The 19,818-nt window shown below is 34.9% G+C and overlaps 1 protein-coding gene across 4 annotated transcripts in view; it reads right to left on the bottom strand.

The window, feature by feature from the left end:
• LOC111041962 (protein Tob1-like) overlaps positions 1-19,818 on the bottom strand; it is a 44,314-nt gene that overhangs the window by 8,961 nt on the left and 15,535 nt on the right. The window contains exon 1 of one of the 4 annotated variants that reach the window (XM_022326426.1): positions 1,657-1,797. The exons of 2 other annotated variants lie outside the window; for them this stretch is intronic. The gene's annotated coding sequence lies outside the window, so the exon portion shown is untranslated. Of the gene's footprint in view, positions 1-1,434; positions 1,587-1,656; positions 1,798-19,818 lie in introns of those variants that run through there. One more of the 4 variants, XM_022326425.1, reaches the window with a different exon arrangement.

The raw sequence follows: 19,818 nt of genomic DNA, 5'->3' as shown, positions 1-19,818 counted from the left end.
ACCTATTGTAATTTTGTTTTAAATAATTTATATTTACATACATTTAATTTTATTTATTTAAATATAATTGAATAATCAGGTATTCATAAATTGAAAAGTAAAGAAAAATCAGGGGAAAAAAATTGTTATACATTTTATTGAAATATAAAAGGTATTAACTATCATGATATAAAGGTATCTACCACCTACATAGTCATTTATAATACAACAATCACGCATGGCACGCACGATCAACTTAAAGCTTAAACAAATATTATGCTGTGGCATTGTTAAAAATTAACATATTTTTAATTAAATGAGACAAAACCTCAAATATCAAAGTATAGCCTGTTTATGACCTATGTCATACGTCATGTCGTCATGTTTATTACATCCTAATCCTCAACATATATTATAATATTCACGGTGGATAAAATTGCAAAAAATGTATATTTATAAATCATTGTTGAGATAAATATTTTTATTACATTTTTATGCTAACATATATGTATGGACATTGATATCTATAGAGGCCAAAGGCTACACACATATTTAATATGTATAATATTATATTATAGACATCGCCGTCGATTGGAGCACAATAATTATTAGTTATTACCATTATTACTCTCTCAGACGCATTGCGACCGTCGCGATCGTACACACTCCTACTAATACTGTGCGTATTCAGACGTCGGCCATACTTGTATAGTATTATAATATATTATTACGTTGAGCCTAGTAAATATTGGTTGATTCGTAATTATATGGATTAGTAGCCAAAAAAACTATACATCGCAAAAGCCAGAAACATCACTATAAGACATAAGTATAGTATAGTATACTGCAGTGCTGTATAGTCTAATGCCTAGGTAACTAGGCATTGCCATAATAGGTAACTATTTAGTATTTAGGCAATTTAAACGCTATACAGTGCCACACGGTCGATTTAGGAAATATGGTGCGGTGGCGAAAACGTCGGCAGAACAGCTTATAACTCATTGACCTAGAAACACATGACCGATTGTGTGTGTACTCGTACACATATGTGCAAAGGTCGTCATCATGGAACAATCGGACGATTGTTTTATTTTTCCAAGAACTTGGCGCCGCTTTCGGCCAGAAAAACAATATCGCCAAAACTTTAATATGCGGTAAGGTAAGTTACCTATATTTATGTAACAAATTGTCAATTATATAATAATATCATATATTACTATATACACATTGCAATATACCTGTATACATAAATTGCTAAATACATATTATAATATAGAATTGCTGACAAATGACAACCTACGTATATTATATAGGTACTACAACACTATAGTGTAGTTGTGACTTGTGGACGTAAATGTAATGTGTCAAACACATTACACCTCCCATGTGTACATAATAATATATTATTTTAGACGAATAGTTGACGTATGAACATTGCATTAATAATATATTTACCGAATTCAAACGTAACAGGTCAAGATCGATACGGTTTTATCCGAACGAGTGCAGCAGCTGCTGCACACGTCTGCATCGACTGCAGAAACGGTTCGCCTACATAATACGGAGGTACGTCACCACGGGAGTATGACAAATCTATGATATTCCATATACACCTACTAGCTATAATTTTTCTACGGGGTTTTACGCTACCATACACGCATAATATATATACGTTACCGATATTATACAATTTAAAATATGACATATTTCATTGTCACTGTACCGCGTTCATCATTACACTGCATTACACACCGGACTGGGATTTACACATTGACGCGATAATATTTCGTTCGCAACGCTGCGCACCGTTACGCGCGCATACCTACACTGAACGATATATCCGCAGTCCGCGCGGGTCGACCTAACGACTAATTAACATCCGACTACTGGGCACAATATTGTACCTACGTGCGCATTACGATTGGGCTCGCACACGCACACACGAATGTGTTCCTGTGTAGTCAGTTCTCGTGTGTGTGTGTGTGTGTGTGTGTGTGTGTGTGTGGGTGTGTGTGTGTGTGTGTGTGTGTGTGTGTATAAGTGTATGTGCACTATGACACTATGTAGTACATGCGTTTTATATATTTCCAGATAATTGATACATGATCGTACTAGGCAGTGCATCGTACCATACATACCTGTATTGTGCGATACACGCGATAATGGGTAAACGCATTGATATAATATATAATAATAGGTATATACCTAAATGATAGTATGTATTTATATGTATATATATATATATGCGCGAGTGTATGACATAACGCGAAGAGCAACACTGCTCTAAGGTCGTCGCATGGACTACGGCCCGTTTGGCTCCGGTTAAAACGGCCTAACCTATATATTCGCGCAGCGTCGACGGATATATATATGTATATATATATATATACACTCTTCTAGAATAGAACCGTTCAGCCCTAACCAGGATGTTTGGCATCGTTATTACGGCCATTGTTCGTATCGCGACCGAAGGTCGAACTAATATAATGACACAAATCGCAATAATATTACACACACACACATATATATATATATACATAATAATAATATACAATATATATTGTACACGCGTAAATGTATATAATGGGCCGATTTTCGTCCGTCGCTGCTGCGGTGACAGTGCGTTTCGTCAAGTCCTGTACGGCAGCACCGCAGCCAATGATATGCCTGTCCTTTTTACGGTTTATAGGTTATAGGTACTTGCCTATAGATAGTTACTGATATCGATAATATATTATGGGTAATAGAATTTGTAATTTTAAGATATTCAAAATACCCATGGTTATATCATACACCCATATTTGTCCTCGCCGTATATCACAGTCACCCCTCGACCCGCGTATCCGTACTCCTCTGCAGTATAATGACGGATGCTTCCGGTCAAAACTATAAAGACTTCCCCGCGACTGTAGACATATTTTGAATAAGAAATGGAAATCTACGAATACGGCTTTAAAAATATTGACATAAACTATTGGTTACTCCGCGGCCCTCCGTACAGTAATATTATTATAGTCCAAAATCGAATTTCAAAAATATATTGATTAGAAAAGAGTTGTCGGGGAAGGGACTGACGCGATTAGACATCCTATGCATTATGCAGGACGATTATAGTTCATAAACTTAAGGCTTAATATTTTTAACGAAACCGAACGACAACCGTCGTCCGTCCGTCGCACACATAATATTATACTCCTATCTCAACTCATTATGGCATGACGAGGAAACCTGCCTCTCCACTCCCGACCACAGCCCGAAACCAACACCTTCACCTTCACCGTATATGCACGCACACACATCACGTGTAAGTATAATATAGTATTTATGCACGTCGCCAACGGTATATTATATATCACTTTCGAGAAAAACGTAAAACATTCGAAGAAAAAAAAACGTTCAAAACCAAACGAATGAACGCTGTGTACAATATTATAATATTATACCATATTATACATTTACCATGGTAAAGGTAATGGGCGTTCGAACAAAAATGTTCAACGAAAATTTAAATAATAATAAATATATATATATTATATATACAATATACATGTGTACATTGTACACATTACACACATAATATAATATGTCCATCGGCGATTGGCTGCGACGTGGTCGCATATATATTGATCCGTTGCCAATCGTGGCGGACGTTTTTAATGTTCTTAAAATAATATTCAACGGCGATTCAGCCAAGGCCGATGGGACAAACAAGACACTAATTTGTTTTTTTACTTTAAAAAATGTTTGGGACCGTTTAGGCTTGAGTATATTATTATGTAGTTAAATACGAAAAAAAATAACATTATTATTTAAATGCACAGTATATAGTAAATATATTTAGTAATAAACTTTGGCACTTTGCGCTTTATACATTACAACTGATATTATATTATATACATTGTAAATTTGTAACTAAAAATAAACACACGTCGTGTCTGTGTTGTTTGTCCGCCGCCGTTGTCCCCAAATTCAAGCACGTTAAAAATTGTCAAAAACACTCTTCTGTCAAATATTTAATAATCGAAATTTCCACGTGCGACGTGCAAGTATCTATATTGGAAGAATAGTTTGGTAATGAAGAAACTAGACGTATAAATCCATGATGCACAGTTCAATATCAATATAAAAGTTTTTATTACGATTAAATTAGATGGATTTGTTTTTTTAACTGTGTTTAAACTCTTTTTTTACCTAACATTTAATACTAATTGCATTTTTAAACCTAATTGATTTATTTTCATCGTGTAGTTTGGCATTTTTATTTTAAGAATTTTCTTAAACTGTATAAAACTCGTTTTTATGCTAAAATATGGTTTTGTTATAGGAATAAATTGTATTTTATTTAACATTTATAAAAGTGGATTTAAATAATTCAAACAGAAATATTATGTTTCGCAAAAAGGTGTTAATTAATATTGATTATGCAATCTTCTAAAAACATGTACTACTGTGCATTATTATTCAAACGAAATTGATTAAAACGACGGCAGTCAACACAAAAATGAAATAATACAATATTGATTCGAACCACCTTTTATAATATAGAGCAACCTCTTATTTATAATAATGACAATAGAAATTAATCGATTCTGCAAGTGAAATGAAAAAAACAAAAACAATAATAATTCAAGCATTCGATGATGGACAAGTCTGACGGTATATTATTCATACACATATAACTCCTAATAATCATAGTAATAATATAATAATCACCACTCTGTACACAAATGGTTTTACGTATACTTTTTGTTTCAACACGCTCGTTGACTGCCGTGGTTCGACAGTCGTCGTTATTGGGAATAGGAAAAAAAACATAATTTCGTATTGAATATTCGCACCTTGAAAAATTGCGCACATAACGCGACAGACTGATGGTAATTAGAGACGATTGTATTGATAGACACGTGTGCCCCGAGGTATAGCGCATTAGCGTGTGCAGCACAGCAAGCGTTTCCAGAATTAATATTATAATATTATTGTGAATGATGTATTTTGTCGAAAGCTAGTTAGAAACATCCTCGCATTACTATATTATATACTACCACGGTACGTACATATTATACGACTTAAGATAACTTACTTCAACTTATTTATATATTATAATAATAATTACAATAATGTGTAGGTGCGCTTCTTCTTTAACGCTCACGAATCACAATATATAGGTACACAGCTATTATTGCACTGCGTTGTTATTCGTACAATAAGTCATTCGGGACATTCGTGTGCTACATAAGAGCGCATTGCATAACTATATATAAATACAACAGCATGTGCATATACCTGCTATGTATGATCATAGGACGTACTTGCATGTGTATACATTTTGTACAGTATTGCATATTATTCTAGTTTCGACTAAAAGTTAATCTATTGTGCTTTCGTAATAATATTATACATATACACACATAATAAACATCAAACGAAATCGGTGCAAAAACGATAGTGAAATAAAACCGGAATTTCGATATACATAATAATTATTATGAACACGCATGTACAGTATGTATATACCTACTCCGGTCACCATTATACACTTATTGTATTTAAGGTGCAATTCGATTACAAATTATTATTATTATTATTATAATTTCTATTTACTATTATATCGGGCAAGTATTTATAATGTCATGTTGATTGGCGAGTCTGGTGCAAACGAGCCTGTCTACCAGTATAACGACGAGCAACAAATAGGTCGAACGAGAATATTTAGAAATATTGGCCTTCGTCCGTCAGTGCACCACGGTTGATGGTTTTTTTTAAATAATTTTAAACATCCATAACTTCTATTGGAGGCTAAAACAATGTACACACTTTACATTTTATAATTTTGATTTTTACACTGTGACGTTCGCGAGGAATCGATAGTAATAACCAGTAAAATTCGCTGGCAGCAAAAAAAAAAAAAAACGATCTGAGACCTGCCTGCTAATACTTTTCTCGCACACGAACGCGTATAATGTAGCACACAGCTCATACAGCTTTATAAAAGTTTTCTAAGCATATAATAACTGAGGTGTATAATATTTAGCGATCAAATCACAATATAATATAGTATACGTATATCGCCCTGTATGCAAGACTGCAGCTGTGCCGTGTTTCGGCCATCAGCAAACAACGAGAGCAAATGTGTAAATCGCGTAAGTCCACGTCAAGTAGGCAAAATCGAATAAAATCAAAAGTAATTTTTTGTGTGAGACTTTTCACACCCATATTGTACAATATATAATAATCGAGTACTCGGCCATCACGGGCCCACGCGACGATCCTGCAAATGTAAACGGTCGTCGCCCAAAGTATAGTATTGTACATCAATTATTAATATAGTACGTCTCTGAGGTCTGATATCCAAGTGCAGGGGGGGGGGGGGTAATAATAATTTAAGTGCACTTCTTGTTGCTTGCACAACCACGCAGGAAAATTTGATGTAAAATATACATATAGGGTCGATCGGGCCGACCATTTTACATATTTTTATTATTAATATGTTATGGACTGAGCGTCCCTCGCATACCTACCCTGCCGCGTGGGTTGTCCATTCAGTGCCAATATTAAGCTGATATGGCCAACAACCTTGCATATTATGATAGGACGCAAAGGGTATTTTATGCCATCGTTTTCTAAAAATGTGATTATCACTGTTGTGTAACTTCTCTCTCGCGGCTATCGGTAAGTTTCTTTTTATAGGTCCAGGCGGCGGGGTCGACGTCCAAAATCCAAAAAGTTAAACAACCGTCGAGTCGCGTAATTGTTCATAATCGTACGGGCGTACGCATTATTGTCGACGGTGGACACCTATTCAGCGATTATATTATTTTATCGTAGACGATGTAATAATAAAATAACGTTCGGTTATCGCAATAACGACGACGGTTCTAATATTGCGATAACCGTATATACCACATATCGTACGCGGCCGAAGGAGCAGGGTTCACACTCCACCGTCGTATATTAACTCGCCCGTGCACAGCGTAAGATAATAGTATACAGGGTGGGCCACGGGAACAGGGTCAAACACGTACGAGACACGACTCTATTCTGGCGGCCCACCCTTTACGACTCGGTGTATTCCATAGACCGTGTGTTCCTAAATTCATCAGATCGGTCAGCCGCTGGAGGGGAGGTAATCAAGCCGATTGACTTATCAGCAATCTGCTATTTTTCGGATGGACTGAAATGAAACTTGATGGATTTGATAACAATATGCAAAAGTTTAGGAACACGCGGAACGTAAAGGTGCCTTTACACCGTATCGTGTCGTCCATTTCCAATTTCGTTCTTGGTAGAATGGTATATATTTGGTATATACTAGGTTAACGAATGTAACCGCGTATCATGTTGGCATGGTTTTGATAACAATTATATATTAATAAATAGGTTTATAAAATTATTTATTATTATCAGGAGGATTGAACCACGACTGTTACCGCACGATGACAAGTTGAACTTATTTCAACTTTCTGGTAACGCCTGGTAACATGGTATATTAATTAGGTAACCACAATATTCAGCCAATCAAAACACTGTAATTTTAAGACGACATCCTAAATTATGGACGACACGATACAGTGTAAAGGCACCTTAAGAATGGTGTATTCTCTACTGCGAAACTCGGTCGACACACGCCTCTCGAATATTACAGCCGGTCGTACCTGCAGTGCTCGCGGCGAACGGTGCAAAAATACACACTCCGTGTACAATAACCGTAATTGCACACGTGCGTGGTACTGCAGGTGCCACAGCAACAATAATGTTGTGTACAGAGTTGGACGTGCAGATATTGTAATACCGGCAGGCAGCAGTTGACGGCGTCACGGCGACGGTAGTTGTACAGACGGTCGCGGCGGAAGCGTTGTGGTGCGGGGGAAAGAGCGGGGGAACGGGAGGGGGTTTGCGCGTAAATCGCACGCGCCGCGATCGACGCGGGTACGGGGAAAAATCGTTTTTAAACAGCAGGGATGGAAAACGTTTTAAAAAAACGTTAGCAAACGAAAAAAACTCAAACACAGAAACAACAAATAAAACGACTACTGTAAAAACGACAGCAAAAAGATACCGAAAACCGAAATAAATATAAAAATGAAAATAAATTATACAATGATAGCAAAAAAAAAAAAATACTTATTATGCTGTATCGCAAAATTGGTTCCCCTAATAGCTGATTCTTAAGTAACAGATCAATGCGTATAAAAGCAATTTTTTGAATTTTAGATTTATTTCTTGTAGGTAATTGCGAGTAAAACTTTTGAGTTCGGGATTATTTGTTTTTTTTTTTGTCTAGAAATAGTGCTTCACTTAACTAATTCACTTTTAAAACTTAGAGGCTTTTTAATTTCCATATAAATTATAAATAAGTATTTTAATTTAAATTCAAAACTTTTCAGTTAAGAACGAAAAACAAGACAAAATTATCAAAAAGTTTATTTGAAAACGATATAGAAAAATAACAAAAACTATACTCTTTTAAATCGAAAAACAAAAAGAAAAAAAAAAGTTTTCCATTCCTGGTTTTTAGCATATTTTAATTTTTTAGTGCATATATCTTTTGTCATTTAGGTTGTACTATTTTGTCAGCATCGCCTCGTATACGACGTGTAACACCCTAACCTAACCTAACCGAGGGTAGAGTGTTCACGGGTGGCCATAATGACGCCCAGATAGATCTGCACCCACGTCACGACCGCGTTCCTTTCATTTCCACGCCACACGTTAAGGAAAACGTTTTTATATTATGCTCAGCTCAGCGAGACGATAGGCGGCTAAACGAAAATTTCGTTTCCCACTCTCATCCCTTACCCAAGACACCCCGCAGCTTGCAAAGTGAAACCGGTCTCGATCGAGGCAATTTGTCGCTGGTCGCGTGGATTGACTTCAAGTTTTTTCGCTGGGACAGGGCGTATAGTAATTTTATTATAACATTGTTGTATTTTGCTCTTTGGGTTTCAACGAAAATAATTTGATTTCATAACATTATCACATAGGTATGATTCTGCGGTAGCGTACCTAAGGGGGGGGGGGGCTAGCTAAAGCCCCGCTCACATTGGCCGTGTTGTGGTATACATATATTTTAAACTTGCTATATGTAGTATGTACGACTTTTTATTGAAACTAGTTTGTTGGGATATCAAATTCTGATTTACTTTGTTTTGCTCCCACCGCCCCACAACCTTCTCCCAACGAAAAATCCTGGGTATGATTCATACAAAATGTAGCAAACATGCTACTGCTTCATATATCATAATATATATTATATTATCTCGTATCTCGCAAGTTTATAATATATATACTTACATACTTGCAATAATGCAATATTATTTGTACATCGTAAAGCATTCGTGTTAGTAAATGGTTAGGCCACCCATGACCGGAATCTCGGGTGCGTCTTGTGGTGTTTTTAATTTTGAACCAGTTGTCCTCAACGTTTCTATTTATTTTCTTGCAAGCAAGCCGTTTTACCTTTGGTTATAAACCTTACTTTTTGTGCGTATTTTAAGGTTACATAAATTATTTACTGGGCGCTCCAAAGTATATGTACTTACCGATAGGTACTCCAAGTTAATTTCTTTTAATACATAATTTATTACATGTCATCACGCAACCACAGCCTAAAATGTTTGAACTTCTTGTGTATTGTGAATGATATATTATTATATAATATTTGGTTATAATATTAGTGACGTAGATAATTTTGGAGGTTCGGTTAAAACTTTTTAAAGTATTTCTCAAATGAATTGCATCCCCTTCACTTACGCAAACTGCGATCTTGTCATGTCCAAATTACGACACGTTCAAAAACAACGTTGTTTACAATACTATATACTCATATATTGCTACATACTATGTAGGTATATAAATTATATTGCGCGATGACGACGATAAATATGTTAATCATTAACGATAATTATAGTGCTATTGCAAGTTTGATAGAAAACTGCAGTTCGTAAAACCTACATAATTATATACATATATGTAATTTTATTATAATATACAACCTATAGGCTTACTGACAAACGCCAATTAGATTAATATATTTTGTTAATATAATTTGTACGCATGCACTAATAGGTATAAAATGAAGAGCTATCATAATATAATATTATTAATTTAAAAATGCCAAAAGCGAGATCTTGCAGGAATTATATCGATCATACATTCTTTATTATTTTCCACAATATTATTGTATCTATATTACCAACAAGGCATAGCAATATTATGTAAAACGAACGTCGTTTTTATCTTCTATACACACTTGATAATATTATACTGAAATCTATATAATACTCATAATTTTGGTACAATCGTGAACTCTTGACAACAACTGAGCATAGAAGTGTAAAAGTAAATAACAAAAACTGAGCGATTGTTTGTCTTACGATAACGCTAAGAAGAATTTTCATTATGAAATTAATTTAGAAATAGGTGTAGAGGTACCTATTACAACATTCATTAAAAGCTTATTTCATTTAAATCGAACAAATACATTTAACAAATCTAACACAATACGCGATAATTAAATCACTACGAATTACTCGAGTTTTGCTTGGTAAAATAAATGTACATATTATTATTATATTATTTGATTTCAGTTTGTCTAAAAAAATCAGCATTCCATAGTAAATACCTTTTGAATAAATCACAACATGTACATTTTTGTTATTATTCTGACGTAATTCTTCTCGGGTCAAAAATATCATAAAATTTCTTTTCCGAGAAATAAAAAACCCATGAAATAATATCTGTATACGAATATAATAATTTATAATAATTATGTTTAGTCGTGTAGTATAGGTATATACCATCTATCAGATATTCAGATGCTTACATATTATTATAATATAACACGGGAAAACTTAATTTGAAAATAGCAAAATTATAAAGACATTTCTTAATCAATGTCTATTATCATCTAAAGCGCGTAGATTGTATAAAAAATATTATGGTAGGTACACCTATACACCTATACTTTTTACAAGTCTTATCCATATTTTATGGATATACATCTTCGAGACGGTTATGAATATTTAATTACCTACATTAGCTATTGGCTATTGCGAATTTTTCAATTGAATACGTACATATTATTCACGCATAGTTAAATCCGAATGTATGCCGTATATTGTGTACAATGACACGTAATGAGTGTCCTCTGTTTTTTTTCTCGAAGGTTTCTGATTAGATATTTTTGTGAAATATTTTTTACATGCACGACGTAAAACTGGAAACAATAAAATTAATATATACCTACATCATAATATATGGAATATTTTTTACGGGATAAATATACACGCGTATAATATATGTCTCCGACCATATAGTAATTATACCATTGTTATGGTTGTGTGTGGAAATTCATAAAGCTAACCTTACGCAAGGTCGAATTCATTAAAGCACATATTGTAAGCGCCACGCGAACCGCGGACGTTATATTCGTACATTATGATATAGTGGAGAGTCGTAGAGTATATAGTAATAATAATAAATGGCAATAATAATGTTATTTTTTACTACTCCGGAAAAGCGTTCTTGCCCGAATGAAAGTCAAGGTCGAAAAGCAACCACTCCGCAATCGCCATTCACCCTATCCCGGCTACCCCTATATAACCTACACCTAGTAATTTATTTAATTCTATAAATGTGTAGGTATATGTGTGTGTGTGTGTGTGTGTGTGTGTGTGTGTGTGTGTGTGTGTGTAAACATGCGATATTGATTTTGTTTTGTTATTTTCCTTTAATACAATATAGGTATTATGTTCAACGATACGTATATACAAATCGAAACGAATATTTTTCTCATTCCGTAGTAACCAAATATTTTTGCATTTATTTTTTAAAGTGTGATAATTTAGTTAAAACTGTCATATTATGTTTAAAATGAACAATAATTATTCAGCGCGTGTGTGTTGATGCGACTTGTGTTTATGTACATCTGAAGTACGTGAAACTCGAGTCTGTTTAGTATAAAAACGATATAAAACCGAATAATTGCATTTTTATAATAATATACTCGATTCTAAAATGTATGAAAATAATTAAGAATAAAATAATTTTTTGATCAACGCAATGTCGTATAATATGTCACATCGGTGTAATTGCGGAGAAATATTGTTGATCGCACATTGCCAATAAAAAATAATGTTAAAATAAATTAACACCAAACGATAAAAAAGAAAAAAACACCATTTTAAAGATAAAACCTAGCGACGAATAAAGATATATATATATATATGTTTAGGTATGCACTAAAAAGTCGAATAAAAATAAACATGTAAATTGGTATTTTCATGTTAAATCGATTTAAGTCAATTATTATGAAAATGTTCCGTTTTGTTGATAAAAACATAGCTGGTAGCTACATGAATAAGAAAAGTATAATAAATAATAATAATATAATCAAATGTATTTCGTTTCGTAATTTATTTCAAACTACGTGTGGAAAATCATTTATAATTTTTGAAAATTATCAGTTGTGAGTATTACTATAACTATAATGTGCCTGTCAAGTCAAATAGGTAGGTGGGTATACTGCAGTAGTACCTTGAATATACTATCAAATTGGTCTTATAGCTAACAATATTTCCAATAGTGGCACTCCGTGAAACCATATAATATAGGCTTATAGCATATATGACGTATACAAAGTGGTCAGTGGACCACAGGGTATAATTAAAACTGGGAAAAGGGGAAGAATAGACTTATCATCCCGAATTAGTAGGCAATGTACCTCTGTATAATAATGTAATAATAATTTAGTTACAGATTTACTCTCCTCTTTTCAATATATTAAAATCGTTAAAATGAACTCTACATAATAATATACGCTCTTTGCTCGGTAATACATATATTATTATTTTGATGATAATCGTTATTTTGAATTAAAATATTAAATATACTCGTCCGACGTGCAGCGTTCAAGGTTGAAGAGCGGATCGTATAATACTTGCGTATTGTGTTATTTTTTTCGCAGTTTTTTGTTTTTTATCGACCAGTTTCAAACCGCACGCGATACCTCCACAGCAAACCTGACTACACAAGCGCCTGTTGTTTTGGACGCTCGTTTTACGAAATAAAAAAAAAAAAAATGTACCTATATTAAACTGTTTACAGTCGACGGGCTCCACCGATGACTTTGCACTATTTGCACAGTTGACGGTGCTCGGCAGCGTAGCTACGTGGCCACGGTATATATTATAATAAAATAATATTATATGCACGTCATAGGTATCGTCACCATACTAATAATGACTACGGGGGCGGCACACGCGCATACATAGGTATTCTGCAAATATTATATTATTATACTGCAGCGCGCACTTAGAATATTACACAATATTTATTAATTGCCCGTCGGTGGGTTATTATTACAACAAGTTGGAGTATAAACGTTCGGTCGAAATATACCCGGACAAAAATAATGTTTTTGCTCTAACAACATCACGTCGGCATCGACTTGTAAATTATAAAGTTAATAACAACTAAAATAATAATTAAATCAAAGTTCACCACCAAGTCCAGCTCACCGTGCACATATAATACATACAATGTAATATGTATTAATATATGTGTGTAATATATAGATGAGTCTATAGGGCTCGGCAGTCGGAACAGTCGAAAAACTTTAATCTTTGATGCAATCTATAGTTGTACAAAAATTTGTATAATATATAAAATCTCATTCGAAACGCCTGTGTTTTATGCATGATTAAAAAATGCCGCTGATAGTACAAAATAACACGACGTGTATACCGTTATTGGACCACCGTCATCAAAAATATTATTATTTATAATACGAGTGTTATGTATTAATACCGTATTATAAAATTAAAAATATAAAAAACAATTTCACTGAACTTGTAAATTTAGATATTTTGCCCTTGCATATTTTAGTCTGGATATTTTTACCTAGAATCACGTTATCATTTCATACTTATATAGACTATAGAGAGATATAATTTATACACCCGTTGATAAATATGTATATGTATGTGCATTTTATACGCATATTATTATGTATAGCCGTATAGGTATACGTAATATCATGATTATCCTGAATGGACTTCAAGTTCGGCGGCGAGGAGAGGGGACCTCGGTGGTACACAAATGGGGCTGCGAGTCGGGTGGTGGTTCTACGATCCGAGAGAGCGTAACCGTTGGCAACGATCGGCGTGACGTCACGCCAAAGCGGTATCGTTACGTCACGCGTGCGACGGCTCCGACGAAATGTAGAGTAGGGCAAGAGTGTAGTAGCACGCAGGGGCTCTATCGACTATGCGGGCAACCCCATCGCAACCCCCTCGGAAGCCACAGCCGCCACCCCCCCCCCCCACATTTGACGGTAGACGCGTACACGAAGGAGGCCCCCACCGACGGCTCGCGCCAGGTCGACCGTACGCCACGCACACGCACACGCACAAGCACCCGCGAGAATTGTCCAACTGTGAAATCGGTAGGTATAAAATACTACGACGTCGAAACGACTGTCGTCCCGTTAAAATATTGTATTACTCATCGCCTGTGATGTCGTAGAAAAACTTAGATATTCTTCCGTAAGGTCGTAATCGAAGTTTTGGCGATATTTTAACATTTTACAATTTACTTTCGACGTTTTCGTTAAGCGATCAACGACTACGACGACGACGACGACGACGACGACGACGTGTGTACGAGCTTCGCAACACAATATTATTGTTGTTAATGTGTTCACGAGAGACGTGAGGTCAGTGAGTCAGTCGTAAGTGTAGAGTATAATATGATATTGTATGGCCAGACGTAATGGACGAGTCGTCGAAATTTTGATTCACTCGGACGCCAATAAACGCATCTATTACACTTAATACACGCGTATTTGCACGCGTGTGTGTAAGATACGAGTATTTAATATCTTATAATACTATACTATTATTAAGGCGTAATAGTGTGCCCATCGCTTTCGCCATTATCCGACGTTCTGCGATCTTCATAGAACTGCGATATCGCGCAGTTTTTTTTTAAAATCATTACTCGAACATCGTCTCGCGAAAATTACTATTTTTCGATTTTCTTTTTTCCTACCAGCCACCCGGAGTGATTTTCCCGTATACTAGCTACTCCATGAATACACGCAAATAATAATAATATGTATAAGCTGCGGCTGCACAGCTATAATACTCGACATTCGGGTTTTTTTCCACCTCGGCCTTGTTTATCACACTTTTTCCTCATCGTCAACCGTATAGTACGATAACATCATTATAATATTATTAACATGCGGTATGATATCAATAGGTAATAATATACCTACTGCAATATTATAGTACACACACATATTACGGTACCTGCAGTATAATAATATTTACAATAATTTGTTTGTAGGTTTTTTTGTATTTTTTGCGTAATTATAAAAGAGGTTCTCACGTAATATTGTAAGTACATTAATTGTAGAACAGGATAGGTTACGTAACTATAAGCAACTTTAAACCGTATCGCTTAACGTTATGGCGCCATAATCCGGATTGTATGAATATTTTTTAATTGTTTTTTATCTGCTTCTCAAAGTATTAAATATTAATTAGACTAACAAAAGACAACACCGATTATTTGTTCAAATATAATAATAAATATTGTATCTTCTGATGAAAACTTGGCAATCGTTACCTTGCTGCAAAATAATTTATCATGAATATTTATGAAGTATAAAACTGCGGTTTACCTTTTATCAAATTCCCATAAAACTTTACGAAGAATTGGTCAGATTTAACTTATATAACTATTAATTACATAAGCAAATTATTATATATTTTGCTTTATACCAATATTGCATTTTATTAGATAACATTTGTGGTTTTTCGTTTCCCGATTCCCATAACTTTTTGCAGAGGATTAGGAAAATGAAACTTATATAAATATATAAAAAAAAGTTTACTCATATACTATAACATAGTTTATACTTTATAGTTTTTATACAGAAAAAAACCAAACATTTTTTTATCCATGAATATGTATTAATAAAATAAAGTTGAGTTATAAAATATATAATATAATGTATGATAGGTATATATTGGGTACGTCGTAATACATTTTTATTATTTTCGTCTTAATTGTGAATAATAGATACAACGACGTTAACATAACATTGTATAATATCGAGAATGTATAGAAGAAGAATCGTACGAAAAATAGATACCTATTTATTACTTATTACTAATACAGTATTAGTAATTAGTGCGGTAAAATTCACAAAACTATTTGCATGAAATAATGTTGTGAAGCAAAATGTTGATAAAAGCTAGAACAATCTGTATTTCATTGAACACGAACACAAATTAAAATATGCTCAAATGATTTAGACCAACAGTGGCACCATTTGGTACCAGCAGGCTGCAGGCGTAATCGAGACAAACAGATGTAGAACAACCGCATGTGCGTGATAAATTCAATATTTGCTAAACATCGGTGATTTCTTTAAAACCGCAAACAAAATTAGGAAGTGAATACCACATATTTAGATTACATTTTCCAAAAAAATGTTTGAATTTATGCAAACGGGTAAAAATGGAGATAAATTGTGCAATAATATCAACGAAGACAACTGTTAACGACTGTGTTATCGGTAAACGTTAATTAGGCAAGCCATAAAGTCATACCCGGGTAACTGTATAAAACAGTATAAACGATAAACGTCGCATCAAAAAAAAATCACAGGTTTTATTAAATATATCGTGTGCGTGTTGTCAAGTACAAACGGTCGGCCTGTAAATTGTAATTTTATAATATTTCGTAGTATACGACACGGCGAACACGTATAATATGTCGTATGCATAATAATAATAATAATACTATGGAAAACGACTGACGAGTATCATATGACCGCACGTGACAGAAATCCAAAGGATAACTACGCGCGGCGATCGTGATGCGATATAAGTATAGCTCGCTTCACTGAGCGGGCACAGGCGTCATCGTTCTTGAGAAGTATGCGAGGAAAAAAAAATGTATATAAAAATTAATTACGGCAGACAAAACATTTGTCGCGTGGTCGTGCACAAAGGTACCGATTGCCAATTATGTCGTTTTTTCGGCGTTTATTATTATTTTTTTGGCAAGCCTTTTTGATGTTTTTTGTTGTTGCGAAAACAAACATATTATTATCTCCGTTATAAATATAACATTTATTACACACGCCAAAACCACGCACACCTCGGACGGACCACGGACGGCCAGCTGCTGCTGCTGCTGCTGCGGCGGTGGCGCGCGGTGCCGCTCGCTATACCATTATTACTATTATTATTATTATTATTATTATTATTATTACTATTATTATCATTATTATTATTATGCGGCCGCGCACACACACCTTAGGAAAGGATGGCAACGACGACGGCGGCGGCGTTGGACACCCGCGATTCGTATAAATAAACACGCCGACCTCTTGACGAAGAAGACGAAAAATAGACGTGCGCGATCATGGTCGGAGCATCATCGTCGTCGTCGAATGGAAACTTACATTCGACCCGACACGTTTTGCTGCGTTTGTGATTAACACCGCTGTTGTATAGAAGGTATACGGTCTCAAAAATAGATTAGACTATTTGCGGCCAACGGTTCTTCTCCAGCAGGGAGACATCACACACGCACGCATTCGAAAAACTTATTATCATTATCAATTCGTTATTTCTCTTCTTTACACGCCCATCGTCGCATAATTTGATAATACATACACGATACACGCATTAACGACGTGATTTGATCCCTTTCGGCAGCTCTGTCTCTCAGTCGCTCTGTCTCTGTTTTTGTCTCTCTATCTCTGTCTTGGTCTCTCTCTCTCTCTCTCTCTCTCTGCACATAAAACATATTATACGTACCATGTGTGTTTCGTGTGGTGTTTGCACGTTATAATATTAGTGTAGTGTGTAGATAATAATATACAGCAGATACGTGCATAGATAAAGATGACGGAAAGCAGAGCAGCAACACGGCTTTTATATTTTAGGGTGTTACACTGTAGTTGTGTGTACAGTTGACTTTGTATCTGTTTTATGACTGCTACGACGACGATAATGATATTAATATTTAATATTATATTACATATTAAAATATAAATTATTATATCTTACAATACACGCTTATACGATACCCGTGCGAGTATACGGCGACAGATTTAACAAGCCCCCGAAAAACTGCCATCTCATCGTGTTCTATATAATATTTGAAATAAATGATTGTATCAGCATTCGGTGACTATCAGCTACGCAAAATGTGTGAACGCGGCTTATGCGACTTACACACGAGTAGTGTTCGCACACGGAATCGAATATCGACGCGTAGGTCAAATGACAAAAAGTCGACGACGACGGTAGATGTGTAGATGAAAAAAATGAAAAATCGATTTTGTTAAAATTACATAACAATAGTTATTTATGGTAACAATGATGTTATAATAGGGAATCAAATGATATTTTTGCGATCGAGACGACAGCGGTGAGCACTGCGCATCCAATATTTCAAACTGTACCGAACAGCAGTTATCGTGATAATAGTATAGTTAGGTCGTATAGGTATAACGCAATAACATATTATTTTGAAATAGGAAATTAAACGAATTATTGCAATAATTTATTTTGAGTGAACTGTGGACGTGTAAAAACAAACGGATGATGGTCTGCAATAAATCGTTTTCACGACGATTATGATTTATATCGATGTAGGTACATCTTTGACCATATAATATTACAATACTATATTGTCCGCGTGGCAGTGTCGAGTTAATCGCCGTATTGACTGACACGGTTCCATCCAAGTACGAATATATATGATATTATTATATATGTAGGTCATGGGGGCTGCAATGAATCGATATGACAACCACGGCAGAGCAAGTAAGCCTTGGACGAGTTCCAACTGACGGACAAGCTCGCACATTTACAATATGCACGCACATACCGGCCTGTGGACGCGGACGTGATGATTAAAATAGTGATCGCTTTTCGGCACGACGACGATGATCGGAAAACCATTTCGATATCCATATCGACAGATTACGGCTAAACGGCCGTCTCGAAATGGGTAGGTACAGTACGACGATTGAATAATAATATTGAGTTTATCGGTACCATATTGTACTACAGCAGACTTACAGTCGTCGTTGTGTTTCTATGATCACTTTTTCTAACACGTTTTTTACTGCACTAGCGCGCCGGGTGGTTTAACTACGTCCCCTAGTCGAACGTCACGTCTACAACAATATTATAATATAAAGTGGTGCTACACTTTTATTGCTCGTACCTATTATATTATGTAAAATCTCAATTCAATATTTATATTCATTAAATTTCGTTTTTCTGTATCTTTTTTTTTTATACTCATAATACAGTAATATTTAAATCACGAATCAGAGACCAGAGAGTACCTATAGTAGAAACAAAAAAAAAAATCAAGAAATGAATTGAACCCTACAGCAAATATTATTGCACGGCCGACTCGATGATTCGAAACGTTTGCTGCCGTCATTCACAATACATCACACAACGCGTGGACGGAATCCGTTTAGTTAGCTATTTTTGAGCATTGATCTTATAACAGTTTCAAAACGACAATGTGATATAATAATACGAATAACAGCGACATGTGCACAACCGACGGAAATAGACTACGACTACATAATATGGTCTCCTACACGATTTTTATATTTATAATAAAACAACATTATATAATATTATACATATATCACTATATATACACACATTTTATGCTATGACAAATTCCATAATTTGTTTTCTTGCTGTGGGTATAATATCGACCAACAACTAGAATGTATTTAGGTATTAAACATTCTGACGAATCCGAAAACAATGTGTACCATGTTGA

The sequence above is a fragment of the Myzus persicae genome, unplaced genomic scaffold, assembly GCF_001856785.1.
Source record: "Myzus persicae strain clone G006 unplaced genomic scaffold, MPER_G0061.0, whole genome shotgun sequence".
Taxonomy (NCBI): Eukaryota; Metazoa; Arthropoda; class Insecta; order Hemiptera; family Aphididae; genus Myzus; species Myzus persicae.
This window is presented reverse-complemented; position numbering and strand designations above follow the sequence as displayed.